The sequence below is a fragment of the Dermacentor andersoni genome, chromosome 8 (genome assembly GCF_023375885.2).
Source record: "Dermacentor andersoni chromosome 8, qqDerAnde1_hic_scaffold, whole genome shotgun sequence".
NCBI classification, from domain to species: Eukaryota; Metazoa; Arthropoda; class Arachnida; order Ixodida; family Ixodidae; genus Dermacentor; species Dermacentor andersoni.
Window position 1 is genome coordinate 2,423,245 of NC_092821.1, and position 17,533 is coordinate 2,440,777.

At 46.5% G+C, this 17,533-nt stretch overlaps 1 protein-coding gene across 2 annotated transcripts in view; it reads left to right on the forward strand.

The window, feature by feature from the left end:
• The first annotated feature begins 1,068 nt into the window (after positions 1–1,068).
• Positions 1,069–17,533, forward strand: part of LOC126526684 (phenoloxidase-activating factor 2) — an 80,480-nt gene continuing 64,015 nt past the window's right edge. Inside the window, exon 1 of one of the 2 annotated variants that reach the window (XM_055068349.2) lies at positions 1,069–1,159. The gene's annotated coding sequence lies outside the window, so the exon portion shown is untranslated. The remainder of the gene's footprint in view (positions 1,160–17,533) is intronic. The other variant, XM_072289583.1, reaches the window with a different exon arrangement.

The following is a 17,533-nucleotide window of genomic DNA, read 5'->3' on the forward strand; positions in this document are numbered from 1 at the left end:
ATCTATTGCTCTATCCGTTGGCTGTTGTCATCAATGCTTCTTGTGATCTGATTGTATGCGTGACGCGAATTGCGTAGTACTTCTTGGAACCAAGGAGGACATTAGCGATTACACAGGAACTTTCGAACAGTCATGCATAAAAGCCGACGCGCTTGACTCGCAGACCTGATTTTCAGAGATCGCCAACTCTGCTACACGTCTCTCTCGAATTGTTTGCCACAGTATATCGCGAAATGAAAACACGTATACAGTTGCACTCGAATTTCCCATTATGTTTATCGTAATCATCATCGAATTTTTCTTGTTCGTTTCTCCTTTTTCCGGAGTCCAGCATTATTGACACTGAAATCTTTTTTTCTTGATTCCAGTTTTAGTCTTCTTACAAATCAGTTTTGTTTCTTTCTATTCTAATCATATGCTGTTAGTGCTGTTCTGAGTTTTACATCTGTCAAGTCATGGTTAGCATAAGTATGGCTTGTTCATTCATTTCTAACCGCCTTTCCTTGTCGACCGGCAGAGTCACTTAGATAACGTTGTGCCCTTTGTGTCTTCAGCCTTATGTTGCTTCGAGTAAAGAATACGTTGATAGTAAGCGCATTGTCCTGTCTGTTTTTCACACGTTGAGTCGTCTGCGCTGTTAAGCCATAATGAATAACAAGAATTTACTGTTTAACTACACTTCACATTAAAACAAAAATAGGTATAAGTGGCAAATTGTAATAGCAATAGCGTGCTTTCATTTGACTTAACGAAATGCTGTGCATATCACGGATTCTCGCGCACATTAGCGACCCCGAACCTGGAACAACTGCTTGAACCAGCTGCAGAAGTTGATGCCTTGGTAAGACGCCATCGGGAGTGAAATGCCAAACCGGTTGCCGCTTGAAGAAAAGCTGGGCGCGCCGTCTTGGCGATCTACGACGTCATGCAACGCCACTAATCGACACCACGTCACAGCCTGTTTTGTTTCCTACGTCGAGACATTTGCTAAGGTGGCGCGTAACTTTAAGGAGGAAACCCGCGGGGCACTTTCCGAGTCGAGAGGCAATCGCTCTCTCTCTCCCCCAGCTGCTCGTCGCTTGCCGTCGAGCCCAGACCAAGGACAGCCACGCTCGCTCGACGCCGCTGTGTGCACCGCCGCGAGTCTAGTCAACCAACGGTGAGTTTCGGTCGGCGTTGAACCACGGACCGCGCTTCATGCGGTCAAGTGAGAACGGCATGGCACTTCCCATACGACTTTGCTTAAAACTTGAATGGTCTGCTTCAGCTCGAGCGCTCATCCGCGAATATATCTATGCATTGAAGTCCTCAATGCGCTTTTTCTAAGCTTATGTGTCGAAACATATGGCGGCGAGTAACCATGATACATGAAGGCTTTCTAACTGCCTTACCAGTTTAATAGCAGGATGCACAGCGTTTTTTTTTTTCTGCGGTATTCTTGGAATTGCCACATGCATGAGCGTCAACTTCGAAGACTGGGAGGCGAGTCCGGAGGAGCTTCCAAGGTTGAACCCGTCCCGCCGCTAGAGACGATAAGGTCTAAATTCACAAGCGTGGAGATTAGCATCGTGATTGCCCTGACGTGCTCTTTCACAGAATGGGATCTGCGGCGTTTCTGACCGCAAGAGTGAGCTGAAAATGTTTGCAGGACAATGCAAATAACGAAACCCCATGGAAAATAGAAAATAAAAAATGAAAGTGATTGATATATGTAGTTCTTTTACTGTTCTCACTGTAATCCACGCAATATCTTTAACGGACGTCGAGATAAATGCCGCCTGAAACGTTGTTGTGGTTAGCATTAACGGGAAAGTACTTTTTATATTAGGCTCATGGTCAGTCCTACAGAGACAGCAATATGTCGACTGCTGCCTAGGCACCTCGTATAGTTTTTTTGCGTTCTGTACACACCAGTCAAATGGCAACATATTCGCTTGTGCAACACCAAGTTGCATTTTCGTTGCATTCGCTTGAGCGTTGATAAAAAAAGAGTGCAGCATCAAATTATTTGCTCACAATAGAAGTCCGCTTTCCTGTAAAGTGCTATGGCTGATGCTGCAATAATTTCAACGACACAGACATAAACATTACCGACTGCCTCAAGCTGCAGCCAATTTAGGACATAGGGCTGCATCGAAATAACATCTGTGTTTTTCAGTGCGTTTCGTAAGAGCCTGCTTCGGCTAACGTTCACGACGAAGGCGCCCAGAAAATTATAAAGAACTTTTGCAATCGAAAAGGTTTGTGGATTTTGCGGCCTACGGAGGCTGATCAATGCATTATGCGATGAGTATTCTTACACACGCCGCTGTGTTTGGGGCAAAAAGATTGCGGCGCGGCGCAGTACACAAGGCCGGAATGTGTGTTAGACGTTCGCCTAAACTGGCTATATTATACTGAAGGTGTTCGCGTGTGGCAAATAGTACCTGTTGTTCGCCGCGAACATTATGCAACTTTACGTGACGTTGACGCTATAGTATTTTAGTGCTTTTTTTTTTCTAAATTTCATGGTTAAGACGAAAGCTAGATGGCTCATGGGTCGAAGAATGGACTGTCCAGCGTTTAGCACCAAAATTCAATGACATCCAAATTGATGGTGCCACCGACGATCACTGCTGGCAGTAGAACCTGTGACCGTTGGTGTTAATTAAGGCAAATTACGGCACAGTTAATTCGGGTAGAATTGAAGCACAGGAACCGCGACCTATCAAGGCAAAGTTAATTAAAATAGAGTTAACAGAGGCGCTCAAGCCCACGATCTTTGGTGGGAGAAAACAAGTAATAGGAAGTAACAACGAATTCAAATGAGAATGTCAAGTAATTTAATGAATGTCTGGTGCCTGCGCAAGCTTTCGTATACATCCTTTTAGATTAGGCTAAAGGGACTGTGAACTTTTAATAACTTATTCTTGCAATGATTTCTAACTCTTACGGCAAACAGAAATGGAACCTTCTATATCATTTATTATATCACTGACCACTACACATGCATTTCATTTGGAAACCAACTCTCCCTCTTCGAACAGGATCTCTTGACTCGGCCTATATATTTGTGAGTCTACCTTTGCGCTCGCTTCTAAGACGGCGAAATCGCCTTGCAGGCGACTTCGCCGAATAGCAATGAGCAGACGCGAAGCTATGAAGGCAAGACCGATATGGTCCCTAGGGCATTGAAACGTGTATTGTGTTCGCTTTCGCTGCAAAATGACGTCCTCGTGAAGATGAACTTCTCTCCAGTTCGTGCCGATCACCTTCTTGTTGTGTATTCGGCCAGAGGTTCTGCACGCCTTTCATGACGATCCAACCTCCGGTGCACCTTTAAAAATTAAATCATGGGGTTTTACGTGCCAAAAAACCACTTTCTGATTAGAGGCACGCCGTAGTGAGGGACTCCGGAAATTTTGACCACCTGGGGTTCTTTAACGTGCACCTAAATCTAAGTACACGGCTGTTTTTGCATTTCGCCCCCATCGAAATGCAGCCGCCGTGGCTGGGATTCAATCCAGCGACCTCGTGCTTAGCAGCCCAACACCATAGCCACTAAGCAACCACTGCGGGTCTCCGGTGCACCTTGGCTTCTCCCGTACGCTTGCGAGGATTGAGGAGAAGTAATACTGGCTGCGCCTAACCACCCCTTGAGTTGAAACAAGCCGTGACTGTCAGCGACGCAAGACACAACTAAGGCCGGAGAGATTGCTACAAATAATAGCGCCTCCTTGCTGACGATTCCAGAAGATAGGGATGGACTTACTTGTAGTTTTTCTGAAGTCAACATATGGAAATACGTGGATTGTCGTGGCCACCGACTCGGCTATGAAATTAATTCAATCATCCTAATGAATACCAAGCTTATATCCGCGGCATGTTTCACTCGTGTTCTCGCAATCATTGTCTACCGGATGATTGGAAAGTGGGAAAGGTCGTTGCAGTATTCAAAGCAGGTAACAAAAGTTCCTCCTTAAACCATCACCCCATTTCATTAACTAGTGTTCCTTGAAAAATCATGGAACATGTCATATACTCGCATATCATGAACTTTTAGACTCGGTAAGCATCTTTTATCCGTCTTAACATGGTTTTCGTAAAGGGCTTTCATATGAAAGAGCAAATATGGGGCTTTACGTGCCAAAACCACTTTCTGATTATGAGGCACGCCGCTGTGGAGGACTCCGGATATTTCGACCACCTGGAGTTCTTTAACGTGCACCTAATTCTACGTACACGGGTGTTTTCGCATTTTGCCCCCATCGAAATGCGGCCGCCGTGGCCAGGATTCGATCCTGCGACCTAGTGCTCAGCAGCCCAACACCATAGCCATTGAGCAACCACGGCGGGCAAAGGGCTTTCATATGAAACACAACTAGCTATCTTCGTTAATGATCTCCACGCTAATCTGGATAACAACGTTCAAACCCATGACATCTTTCTAGACTACTCTGAAGCTTTTGACGAAACGCCTCATAACCGCTTGCTAATAAAATTATCCATATTGAACATGAATCCTCACGCAGTACAATGGGTAAAAGAATTCCTTACTAATCGTTCCCAGTTCGTCCTTGTCAATAACTTCTCCCCTGAAACCCTCCCTGTCACTTCAGGCGTCCCTCAAGGCTCAGTCTTAGGACCACTTCTTTTTGTAATATACATTATCGATCTTCTGTTGCATGTACCTTGCCCTATTCGCATGTTCGCTGACGACTGTGTGACTTATCGTACTCTGACCAAGCATCTCTCCAGAATGACCTCACTAACGTGTGAGACTGGTGCAACCATTCGCAAATGGCCTTGAACCCTAACAAGTGCAAATTCATTTCGATTTCCCGCTGTCGTAATCCTTATCTCCCTACTTAAACAATTGCAAACGTCCCAGTAGAATCAGTTGTAGCCTATGAGTACTTATGCGTAACCCTGCCCCCCGATCTTTCCTGGAATGCGCATGCCACTAACGTAATTTCTTCAGCGAACAAGACCCTTAGGTTCATGAGGCGTCACCTTCGTCATGCTTCACAGGACGTCAAACTACTCGCGCGTAAATCATTTGTCAGAAAACAACTGGAATATGCCGCCGCCATTTGTAACCCTCATCAAACATATATCAATGCATTCGAGTCAGTTCAGAATCGTGCGACTAGATTCATCCATTCTGCATATTCATACATCAGCATTTCACACTTAAAGGCAGAATCTAGCTTGACATCTCTTGTTTTTCGTCACGCTCTCTTGCATATCGTCACGCATATCGTTACGCTCCCTTTATCAGAAATATCTTTACAGCTCGCTAAGCCACCCATCTTACATCACGCCATCATCTTCGCGCATGTCACAGCGCACCAGCCATCAACCCCAAGTTTTTCTTCCTCGAACACGAGCTGTCACTTTTGAATCACATATACACACACCCCCAATAACAAGCATTAAAAGGGGGGATGTATCGTATCAGGTATCAATACTTGCCTGTTATCAACAGTCGGTTCAGTGCAACGTGCTCCACTTCCCTCTCCGTTGTTAACTCCTACCTTCTCTCCCCACGGCCGTATAAATGTACGGACCGCAATAAACATGCATTCATTGTTTCCTGAGTTCGTGCCGTTCATCGTCACGATACACTCCATAGCAACCTTCTCCGGTTGTACGGCAAACTGGCACCCGTAGCTAAGCATGGGGCGTACGGAATCTGAAATCCACGCGCATAAAATGGAATGACAACGTCTTTCTACACAAAGAGGGTGTGTATAGGTTCGTCTATAGCCCCTGTTTTAAGCGACATCTTTTTAGCTTCAACTGACAACCTGTTAAAGCAGTGCTTATCGAGGGCAAATGTGATGCAGATCTTTAGATTTGTGGATGATTTTTTTGTGTTGTTAGATTGTGACAGTCCGGAATTGGAGACCCAGTCACCATCAGTATTGTCAGACTTTCAAACAGCCTTGCACCCTCTAACCCTGACTCACGAGCTTCCGGCCGATAACTGTAAGGTTTTTAGATTTGGAGATTACTTTCGCATCGTGTCTTCTATGGTGGCTGTTCAAGCCAAGGGCTAGCAAACTCAACCTCTCCTACCATTCAGCTCACTCACAAGTAATGAAAAGAGGCATCATTGAATCATGTCTCACGAACGCTCTTAACAAGTCATGTGTACATCGGCTGCAACGCAGTTTTATTGTCAGGTCAGCCGCCTCAAAGGGGCAAGTTAACCTCACCATGTGATCACATCTGTTGCAGAAAAAATGCTCAGGTAGCTGAAGGAGGCTAACCAGGGTCGAGCAGGCTCTTCAGAAACCAGATGTGCTGTCATTCCATATGTTCACGGGATATCTCACAATCTGAAAAAAGTAGGCAAACGAGCTGGTGGTCGGGTTTTATTTTCCGCTCCGAAACGTCTTGGTTTGATGTGTGCCAAGGTGAACGCAGGTCAGTGGGAAAATAAACAGGTGTGCGCCGAAAAACATGGGCAGAAGCATGTCGGATGTGTAAAGAAAGTAGTTTTTTCGGTTCCCTTGTCGTGTGGTTCATCATTTGTAGGCCAAATGGGCAGATGTCTGAATGATAGGTTGCATGAGCATCGGTACAAAATGGAAAACCAGCTCTCCGGTCACACAAGTGCGTATGGTAAGGCTCACAAGTGCATTCCAGATTTTGATAGAACTTGTGTTTTGAACAGAGCTGATGATCAGCTGACAAGGGAGATATTGGAAGCGCTTGAGATGAAAAAGCGTGGTGATGATTGCATCAGTGAAGGCTCAGTTTCCCTTTCGACATAGGAACTGGCGTATCTTGGGAGCGGCACTTAGCAGTTGTTCTGTATTTTGGTTTCCTTGTGCGATGCAGATGACGGCCCTGTTTCTTCTTGCTGTTTTGATCCTTGAAAGCAGGTATTTATTCCTGTGTCAAGAAATAAAACGCTCAGTTGTTAGTGCGCCTCCGTGGTTGTCTCGTGTCTCCTCGCTTCGTCCGTTGTTTTATTTGGCGTCTTCGCTGTAATCGATTGATGTGGGCATAGACACATCGTCTGCAAAATGTAAACGGTGAATATAGCTTCGAATTATTCTAACCAATAATAAAGTGCGCGTGCGCGGAGCCAATCGCAAAACGTATCACCTCGCGACATCGACATTCAGGCAGGGATGTGAACTAGCTAGAAAACGCTACTTCACGAATTTGCGCTGTCACCGGGGCGGGCCCTCCGGGAATGTTTCTCCACGCTCCAATAGCTCCGATGTTCTTTTTTTCGCCGCTGACGGCAGCGCGGAACATCAGCTAAAATTTATTTGCGACAAGAAACAACTAAGAGTAAAGTGACCTCGAAAGTGTGCATATCATGAAACGTTGCACGAAATAGTAAGCCGTTGGCACGATTTTGACTCGCAAGCGGTCAGCGCAGCCGCCGCAGCAATCGTCTCTGCGAAGCGGCTCTCCAAGCTAACGTGTTTTCTCATCCCTACCAACGGCGTCAGGAAAACTAATATTATTGTCATTTATAAGCGACATAAATGTACAGACGTTGTTTGTGTTGACGGATATAGGTGCTTTATTTAGAGTTGCGGACGGATCGCATGTGTTGTCGGCCTCGGATCCGAACGGTCAACGATCTAGGTCTATGCCGTTTCCTAGCGATCGCCAGCCCGCCTGGCTTGTGTTCCGGTTGGCATGTAGCACCCCGTGCAGAAGGATGCTCGACCACCATGCCTCATCGAAACGAAGGGTCAATTCCGAATTTGTTGTGGTCGTCTCGAGGAGTTACCGGTCTTGCTGGCATCCTGCAGGGCTTACAGGCCCCTTTGTGTGTGTGCGACTTTAGAAGAACCCTTTCCTCGAACTGTCAACCTCTACAGGAGAGAGCGCATCAGCCACACTTCCGCAACTAGATGCCGTTTCCCCGAACCAACGTCGACCTGCGGGTTGCCCCTGCGGCGGCGGGCTCGTGAAAGATCACCGGATGCGGGGGCGCCGTCGCCAAGCACCGTGGAACTCAGTGCGCACGTCACGTGACGTTGACGTGCGCAAGATCTAGTCTACGACTTTGGTGGGCCTACTTAAAGGGCCCCGCTACGTACTTTTCTTGAACTTCATTCTCTTCTCCTATTCTTTCACGAACCATTAAGTAAACCGTGCAAGTTTCGCACTAGAAATCGTCTCGTCCTTGCCTGGTCGCCTTGGTCTACCGGAGGCCTGCAGCCCGCCGACAACGCCACGCTAACCAATAGCAACGTCGGTCGAGCTTCGATAAGCAGGCGTCGCAGCAACTCGGCAGCGGTGAGATACGCTACCCTCGGGCCGAACCTTATAACGGTTCGGTTGGGGAACCGTTCCTTTGGCCTCACCTAATTGGTCAAAATTTTGATTGCGTCACAGGTCGCCAGAGGCAGCGGGGCGGTATCCCAATTTTTTAATACGTCACGCATCTGTCCATCATCTTCAAAGCGAGCCGGTCGTATATATGGAACCGGCGAAGGGGTAGTCCGCTTTGGGTTCCGTTGCTGTGGCTTGGCTGTGGGCTTGCGACCCTGGCCGCGCGACCCCGAAGACACGCGGGCGTAGCACACGCGTGCGTTGGTGGCTTCGGAGGCTATTATGCCCCAACCACTGGCACGCGCCGGAAAGCTTCGGCGCGCGCCGAAGGGTCAAATGCGTCAAAGCGTCGGTCGGGAATTCGCCGAAGCGGAACGTCGCGCAGCGATTATGTCTACTGCCGATGCTAGAAGTTTGCTGACGCGCGGCGAAGCTGCGCCGGCGTGCACCAATGAGAGGCTGCGACGCCTCGCAGGCGTCAACCAATGGGAGGCTGCGGAGCCTCCGGCTGCTAGGCCTGTAATGGCCGACTGTGCGAAGGCGCCGGCACCGACGATCGTCCGAGTTTTTTGGACGCACGACGCGTGCGACAGTGTTCCTGAAAGACAGTGTTGTAATAGTAGGCCGACAACGACACGACCGACGACCGTGAGTTGTGGCAGTGCGACGTGGATCCGAAGCGACTTCGAACGACGCCGACTAATCCAACCTGCCCACTGGGTTCCGCCGGGCTCGGTACGATCGTCTGCTAAAACAGCCAACCGAATCACGATTGCCGCAACGTCTGTGCTTGTTGTATGTGCATATTGTTGTGCCCAAAACGAATGGAAACACGTTTACGAGCTCCGAAGTCTGGATAATCAACACTCGCCTATCGCCGATGTTGTTTACGTTACGCGTAGGCCTAGCGCGTCCATCGAGTTCGTAACTGGCGAGTGAACGAACTCACCTGAGAAACTCTGTCGAAGGAAATGAATTTTCAGGTCCGTTTGGTGCTGCAGTGATTTAAAATATGGCACTCTTGACTTCGTGTGACCTGTGATGTGGTGAATGAACCGTGTGGAAGTTGGGTTGGTCAACCGCGGCGTGTTTCGTGTGGTGTCGGTTGACTCAAGTTTAACGGGCAAGCTCTGCGCTGTTTCCAGTGGTAAAAATAACTTCCGAAAGCGAAATACACTAGTAGCCGAACTATTGGAAGTACTTACATAATCAGCCGTGCCGCCTGTTTCAGCTGACACTGCGCTCTTCTATTCGGCATGTGAATCCAGTTCAGTACAAGTTCACTGTACTCATTCACTCACTTCTTTCTAGTGCGTCCGTCTTTTGGGCTAGTTGGGCATAAATCGCTCGTGAAGCAATCAAGAACACTGACGCACTGAAGCATACGTGACAACGCAGTCATGTTTGAGTCAGTGTGTCGTTATAGTTGAGCACTGCAAAAAGAAATTATCTGTTTGCAACGTGTCCCCTGTGTGCAGTGCATAGCAGGACCTGCATCATGCAAGACCTATGCATGTAGCAGCGTATACCACGATTGCTTCGATGCCCGCTTCAGAAGCAGCAAGTACTGAGTCAATGAAACTGTAATTGATTTTTTATCTCACTTTTTGCTTATAGAAAGTGTAGATGGTGTGAGTGCATTGCGGGGAACGTGACAAGGTGTCATCAGTGTTTTGTGCAGTCAGTATGCTTAAACTGCTGGAATGCCTTCAGCCTCTACTAAAATGTTTCTTGCTGCGATACTATAAATTGTAGTCAGGACAAAGAACTACTCAAAACCAAGTTACTAATGCATCTGCGCAGAATGTGTTTCACTAACAAGTTAACGCTTCCACAACAACAATATGCCGATGCACAGCATACGTGCTTACAATAAATACATTCCGTAAAGGTGAACGACTGGGCCTACAATATCAAACTTTGTAGTAGCACCGTAAAAAGGGCTGCCATGCGTATCAGCTACAACGAAACTGCTGCACGTCCAACCTTCTTCCTTGGAGGCACTTCTATAAAGACTATTCGGGCCCTTCCCATTCTGGGTGTAGCATTCAGCTGTTCTCTCAACTTTTCCGCATATGTCACCAGCACTGTATGTAAGCACCGGCCCTTTCTTGGGTTTGTGTCCCGTGTCTCCCTTCCCTGATGACCTAAGGTTTTCCGAGCACTCTACACTTCTATCATTCTGTCAGTATAGTTCCCGTACCAAACTCGCGACGCTAAGAAGCTTAAGCTTGTTCAGCGCCGGACAATACGCACCCTTTACTCCCGTCTTTTCGGTTGTCACAAGCTCATGCCAGCCTTCGAGGATTGCCTCAAACCCCTCAAGTAGCACACCCTGCAATACCAACGCAACATTGCACAAGTCTATACTGCAGGGTGTTTGACGTCTTTCTGGACAGCACTAATCTTTCTTCAGTTCGTCTGAACAAGTGGTCAGCACAGCCCGAGCCCTCATCACGCCTCTATGGCCCGACACCACAACTCCATGATTATATCTGGCATGCAGAGCTTTCTCTCCACCCCACTGGCGATTTGGATTCTCCTTCCTTGGAACCAGACTTCATTGGCACTCCTGTGTGTTGTGCACCTGTCGAATGTGTGCGTGTGTGCCGTGCTGTGTTATTGAGCAAGTGTGTGTGCACGTGGAGGGGAAGGAAGTGTCTTCTGCATCCTACAAATTCCTGCTTTAGATGGCTGGTTATCAGATGCTCTAACATACTGGCATCAGCCTTCTTTTTAGTCTAGTGTGCGAAGTTACCACTAAGATTATTATTATTATTATTATTATTATTATTATTATTAGAATCATCACTTTGACCACATTGATTGTGTTGAAGCCAGCGTGACACATAATTTAAAATATTTCTGGTGCTTTGTGGGCTCTCTCTTCTAAAAGGAGTGCCAAAGATGTACGTCTTCTTCATGAACATAGTGGTGTTGTATCGAACACTGCTGATGCCTTTGCAGAACATTTCTGTTTGCTATATGGTGTGAAATATGCTTCAAGTAACCTTCCTTCTCAGTCTGGCGCAGTGTATGCTAACAGTCAATGAAAACCTCATTTCCAAGTATATGAAGTGCCTTAAGCTATCCCTTTCTTGTGGTGTTGATGGTATTTCCTCCACAGAGCTTAACCCTTTGAGACGCTGTCTATACAATTGGGCACAGCAGGAGCGTGCATCAATAGCAAAAGCACTGATGAAAGTAATGGTATTTAAAATGTGTTTCATACATCTTGAAACACTTATTATTGGAACTGTGCTGCAATTTTGAATAATGTGCAGAATGTTTTAACAAAATGAGTGGGAAGGTAGACGGCTGGGTGTTGTTACTCTGTGTCAGTATGTTGTATGTAGCGGGTTCACTTCTTTCATTGTTTTTTACAATGTCGTGCACCAGGCATAATTGTCAAGTGGCTGGATAAGTGCTTTTCAAGCTTTTCAAAACACGAAATAGTACATGTTTTCATATTTTGTGTTCCTGTAGTGAGTTTTCGCATGGAGTCGAAATTTTGTAAACTTGACAAAACTCGCTAAACAATTGAAAATTCCTAATATTTGCTGCAGCTGTACACTTTCTACGATTCTGAGGATGCAAGAGATGTGGTGAAAGCAAATTTTCAATCAACGGGATAAAGTGGTGTCTGAAAGGGTTAAGACGTATGGAAGCATACTTGTTCCTCGTTCTCACAAGCATCTTCAATAGTTCCCTAAAGTCTAGTACCTTTTCTAGCACTCGGAAGGTAGCATGAACATTGCCCATGCACAAATCAGGTGCTAGATGTGCAGTTACTAACTGCCGACCTATATCTATCCTCTTCAGTGCGTCAGGTGTTCGAATCGATATGGGATTCCTCGCTTTCTGTTAGTGCTGAGAGCATTTTAATAAATGAACAGCATGACTTTGTGTGCCGACATTTCAGACTTTCAGATTATTTCAGACTGTCAACAGTGTTCACCACTGCATCGACTTCCAAAAAGACATTTTTTCACTCTCAAACTGGTGCAGAAGCAATAAGTACTCTTAAGTGCTTCCAACACTATGGCATTAAGTTATATGCACAAAACGCACCATGTGAAATTTTGATACACCCTACTTGATGCTCCACTCCTTAGGGTCGATGAAATGAAAGATCTTGGTGTGTAATTCGACAAAATGCTAAGCTTCTCTTCACATAGATAATTACACAAGATGCCCTTCACGCTCTTGGAGTTGCATGCCGTATATTGCATGATTTCCACTCACCTGTTGTGTTTCTGAAATTTTGCTGTGTCCCTCCAACTACTAGAGTATGCCTCTGTAGGAGGGGGGTGCAATGAGCAAATCTAATTCTGACTTCATTGAACGCATCCAGAATAAATTGATATGTATTTTAAAGCACCACTTTTGCCATTATGGCGACCACAGTTGAGCCTTCTCAAATATACTTCAACTCGCACCTCTAGATTCAAGTCTTAATTAATCGCACCTTTTATTCCTGTATAAGGTGGTCCATGACATTATACATTCCTTAAAGCTTCTTGATTATATGCATTTGTTTGTGCCGCAACAGTATAACAGGTAGCATTCCACATTCGTTGCCTGGGCTTGTTACAAGATTGTGCTAATAAGACTCGACTCCAAAACATACTTCAGAGTTCATTTCCTGTGTATTGTGTATCTGTAGATAATCACGTAGGATTAACTCCCTTTTACTTTTCCGCATTTCCGTTTTTCCCTATTTGTCTCTCTATCTTCCATTTTTTTTGTCTCCTACATTCATGTTTTCTCTACATTTTGTCTCACATAGTGCTCGTTAAGTGCACCAGTACAAAAGCTCTCTAGCTGTTCCTGGGCTCTACAATAAAAATTTGAATGATCGATTATTATCGTAGTATAAAACTGTGCTTTTTAAGTATGTACTAGTATACTATTTTAGTGCAGTAGCTTTCGTGCAATTAAAAAAAGGGCATGAATTAAGAAGAGAGTGAGAAAATGATAAATGAAAGATAGGGAGGTTAACCAGGACTGAGCCCGGTTGGCTGCCCTACACTGGGGAAAGGGAAAGGGGGACGGAAAGATTAAAAGAAGAGAAAGTCCACTGGGGATATCAGTCGGTCACTCAGTCTGGATCACAGACGCTGACTCAATCCGGTATCTTTCAAATATCGCAGCAGCGCTTTTGTGGCCTTTTGTAGCTGCGATATGCGAGGCCATGTTCCCAAGATCTTGTTCAAGGTGAATGGCTTTCCATCTAGCTGATTGAGAGCTCTGCAGAGGTCTTGCCTTTCATCTTCAAAAGATGGGCAGTAGCACATTAGGTGTTCTATGGTTTCCTGGACACCGCAGGCATTGCACTCGGCGCTATCAGCCATTCCAATCAAAAATGCATATGCACTGGTGAATGCGACGCCCAAACGTAAGTGGCACAGCACTGTTTCCTCATTTCGCAGAAGACCTGGTAACAGCCGCAGTTGCATAGAGGGATCGAGGGAATGCAATCGATGTTGAATGAATTCAGGTGTGTGCCACTTTTCCAATGTCAAAAGAGTGCGCTAGCTTGCCTAAGTGTTGGGCTACGTCAGTCCGCGATAAAGGTACAGAAACAAGGGTTGCTCCTTCGTGGGCTTTCCTAGCAGCTTCGTCAGCGAGGTCGTTGCCGGAGATACCGCAATGGCCAGGCAGCCACTGAAACACGACGTCGTGTCCTTTCGCTATCATACGATGGTGCGTTTCTCGTATCTCCGACACTAGTTGTTCACACGACCCGCGACGAAGAGATGACAGAAGACATTGTAAGGCCGCCTTCGAATCGCAGAATATTGCCCACCGATTAGCGGGTTGGTTATTAATATAATCAACGGCACCTCGGAGGGCAACAAGCTCCCAACCTGTCGATGTTGTCAAGTGAGAAATCTTGTATTGGATGCTTAGTGATCGTGATGGTATAACCACTGCGCTGGTGGAGCTGGTCTGAGTGGAAGAACCATCCGTATATGTGTGGACTCGATCAAAGTAGAAAGTGTGCAAATAATCCAGAGCTGCTTGCTTCAAGGCCAAGGTAGGCAGGACGGTCTTCTTTCTTATCTCTGGAACCGTAAGACGCACTTGAGGTTGCTTTAAACACCACAAAGGTGAGGTTGAACGTGCTGAGGGTGTGAAGCCCGATGGTAAGGAGGCACGATGGATGCTGACCTTGTTGGAGAAGGACGCCTGTGGTCGTCGTTCTGGCATAAATTAAGAAAGTGCAATAATATGCTATGTGCCTGATCATATGCATTGTGCAATTAATTTCTTCTGAGTTTTAATAATGGCTGGCTACTGTATGCAGTGTTGTGCAATAAAATAATATGCCACAGCAATTATTCCGTGCCTCGCAGAAAAAATTGAATATATCTTTCTCAGTCAAAACATCATAGCAGGCTACAAACAACTGCAATTTTTCTTTTTGTGGTGACGAAGTGTATAAATTGCGAAAATAACCTGTTTATCTATTTCTTATACTATGCAAATGAGCTGCTCCCATACATTCGAATAAGTGCTTCAATAGTACGACTTGGCAAAGGGCAACGAAAGACTCCTATTAAAACCCTCTAATTCTCAAGCATTTATTATCTGACGGTATGTCATTTCATTAATGTAAAGAAAGGCAAACTTGATATGTGGAAACCAGTTACAATAGAACATGGCCCTTACACTGTGAAAATGTTTTGTAGCAATACACTCAATGTGAAGGCCTCCGGATGCGGTGTTGATGCATCAAAACAACCTAGAATAATAGAGGTGCTCCATGGGCTAGATTTGACAGAATCAAGAATTGGGGGGAGACAAGATACGAATTACATACATTTTAGCTATTCTAGTTTTTTTTTCTGCGAGTGCTACAGGTGTTTCAATTCGTTTGTGCTGATTTTCTCAGAACCCACTTTTTCACGTTTCTTTCATGTACCAACAAGCATAATTATATTGACACGGATGCTTTATCTGTGTCCGGTTACCGTATTTCACCGGCTAAAAAATGTTAAACGTTATCGCTCGCTGCACGATGCGCCTGAACGTATCGGAAGTTTCGCGAATGTTATGGATGGTTCTGTCTGTTGTCGACGAACCTTGCTAATCTGATTGCATACGCGACACGATTTGTGTTGTAGTTTCTGGAAGGCGCGCGGGCACCAGCGAATAGGCTGTAAATTTCGACGACTGCCGTATGCAAACCGACGCGCTTGACCCGCAGATGAGATTTTCTTCGATTGCCGACATTGCTCGCCGCTATCGTTGCGATTGAGCCGGCACTATTTATTTACCGTCACTACTACGTGGCAATATTTCCAACACAGATTTTTTCAGTTATACATTGCACGCCTAATTCTTACATAGTTGGCTGTGCAATAAGCTACCAAAAAATGAAATGGTGCAACAGTTTTTGATATATGGCATCGTCGTGCAGGTGTTTGCAAAGCGATCTTGCAGACAGACGACGCGCGAGCGCTGATGTTGATATTTTGTACACTATTGTTACTTCAAAAATAAACTGTTGCGGCAGGTGTATTTTCATTATTCAAACGTGTTTTTTATATCTAAAAGCGCATACAGATCACTAACTTATTCTTTCAAGCTTAGTTTACAGCAGGCTGTTTTAGGCCGGACTTTGACTGATGAAGACGGAATAGTCCAGCAACAGTGCGCCGCAGCCGAGGAGCGAGCTTCGGCGCGCGTCGGAGCTTGTCTCCAGTGGTTGCGCGCCCTTTCCCTCCAGCCGAAGCGAAGCGGCGCGTTCGCTTTCCAGCGCGCGCCGAAGCTTTCGGCGCGTGCCAGTGGTTGGGGCATTACTTGCCTTCATCGTCTGCTTGGCGTTGCAGCGTTGCTCTTTCAGTATCAACCACGGCTGGAAGTGCGATACGCGTTCGAAGAAATGACGGATATTGAGTTGCACCGCCCCTGCCGGCTTTCTAATACCCCTGCTACACGGGCGACCTTAACCGCGGTTATCGCTAAACGCGGTTGCGGGCTACGCTATCGAATGGAGGAGACTCGCGTGCAAGCGTACCAGTGGTCATTCCACGCAAAAGAAAGAATATCACGCGCTGCGGTTCATCGCCCCCGGCCTCCAGCTCCCAGAGGTCGGTCGGATGTGAAGCATTCATCGGAATGACCTAGATCTCCGCTGCCGACACTGTCCACAAAGCTGCTCTCGCACTTACTGTGTTGGCCGGTAGAAGGGCTTAGTCAGCTTCCCTTGACTTCCGCTTCAAAGCCAGTGCCAAGGGGATATTTGCAAGGTGAAATCGAATTCCCCGTGCTATCGCCAGCGTGAATAGATCGCAGATCGCCGTTCAGCAATCAGAAGGGTTAAACTAGGCTGGTTCAACGCTTCCTTCGTTCGGCTGATAAAACTATACAGTCAAGATGGGAAGATATTGTGGAGATCTCTTATTTGGCTGCCCTTCTTTTTCTAGTTCGGGAGCACAACACTTTGTTCCTCAATTTCATGGCACAGCGCGCACCGCCAGCACCACACTCTTCGATTTTACTTCGCGCAGGCAATGCAGGGCCCGTGTATCGTAATGTTCGATTTCAAGTTCCATTGCTTTAATCACGCGACGCGCCGTGGGGCAGATCGGAGGGATAGCGGCAGCGCGGCGGCGAGCGAGTCATGTCCGAGCCGATGACGAAGCGCGAAAAAAAAAGGAAAATTGATATAGTCGACTAGTAAGGGCGTCCCTAAGAACCAGTTCACGGTTCTGTCGCACTTGCTACTTGAGAAGTGCCGGCAGTGCGTTCCTGTTGCGTGCATCGTGCGAGCTCTTGGTAGCAGACGACATAGCGCTGCGCTCTGCCAACTCATTTACGCTTGCGATACCGCCTGTCGGCTGAGAGTGAAAAAGAATGACATTAATATATTACTTCAGCATTGCGTAAACGCTAGGCACCACACGTTTATACTTCAGAACTTGGCGTATAATATTTAATATACATTTTACATTTATTTAGCAAGCAGAAACATTCTGCAATTCTTCGAATAGCGTGTCATATAATGACGTACACTTCAGAGGTGGCACCCTCTCATCTATTGGTCGCGTCCTCCCCTTCTTCCACCACCGGCTTGGGAGTGGCACATTTAGTGACGTAAGCGGCGAAGCGAACGGTTCGTATTCCGAACCGTTATAAGATTCGGCCCCTGGAGAAAGCAGCACTTGCTCGTTCGCTACCGTCGGCGTCGCCGAGCGGCAGAAGTGGCCCGAGTTCGTGCGTGCCGCTGGACGCT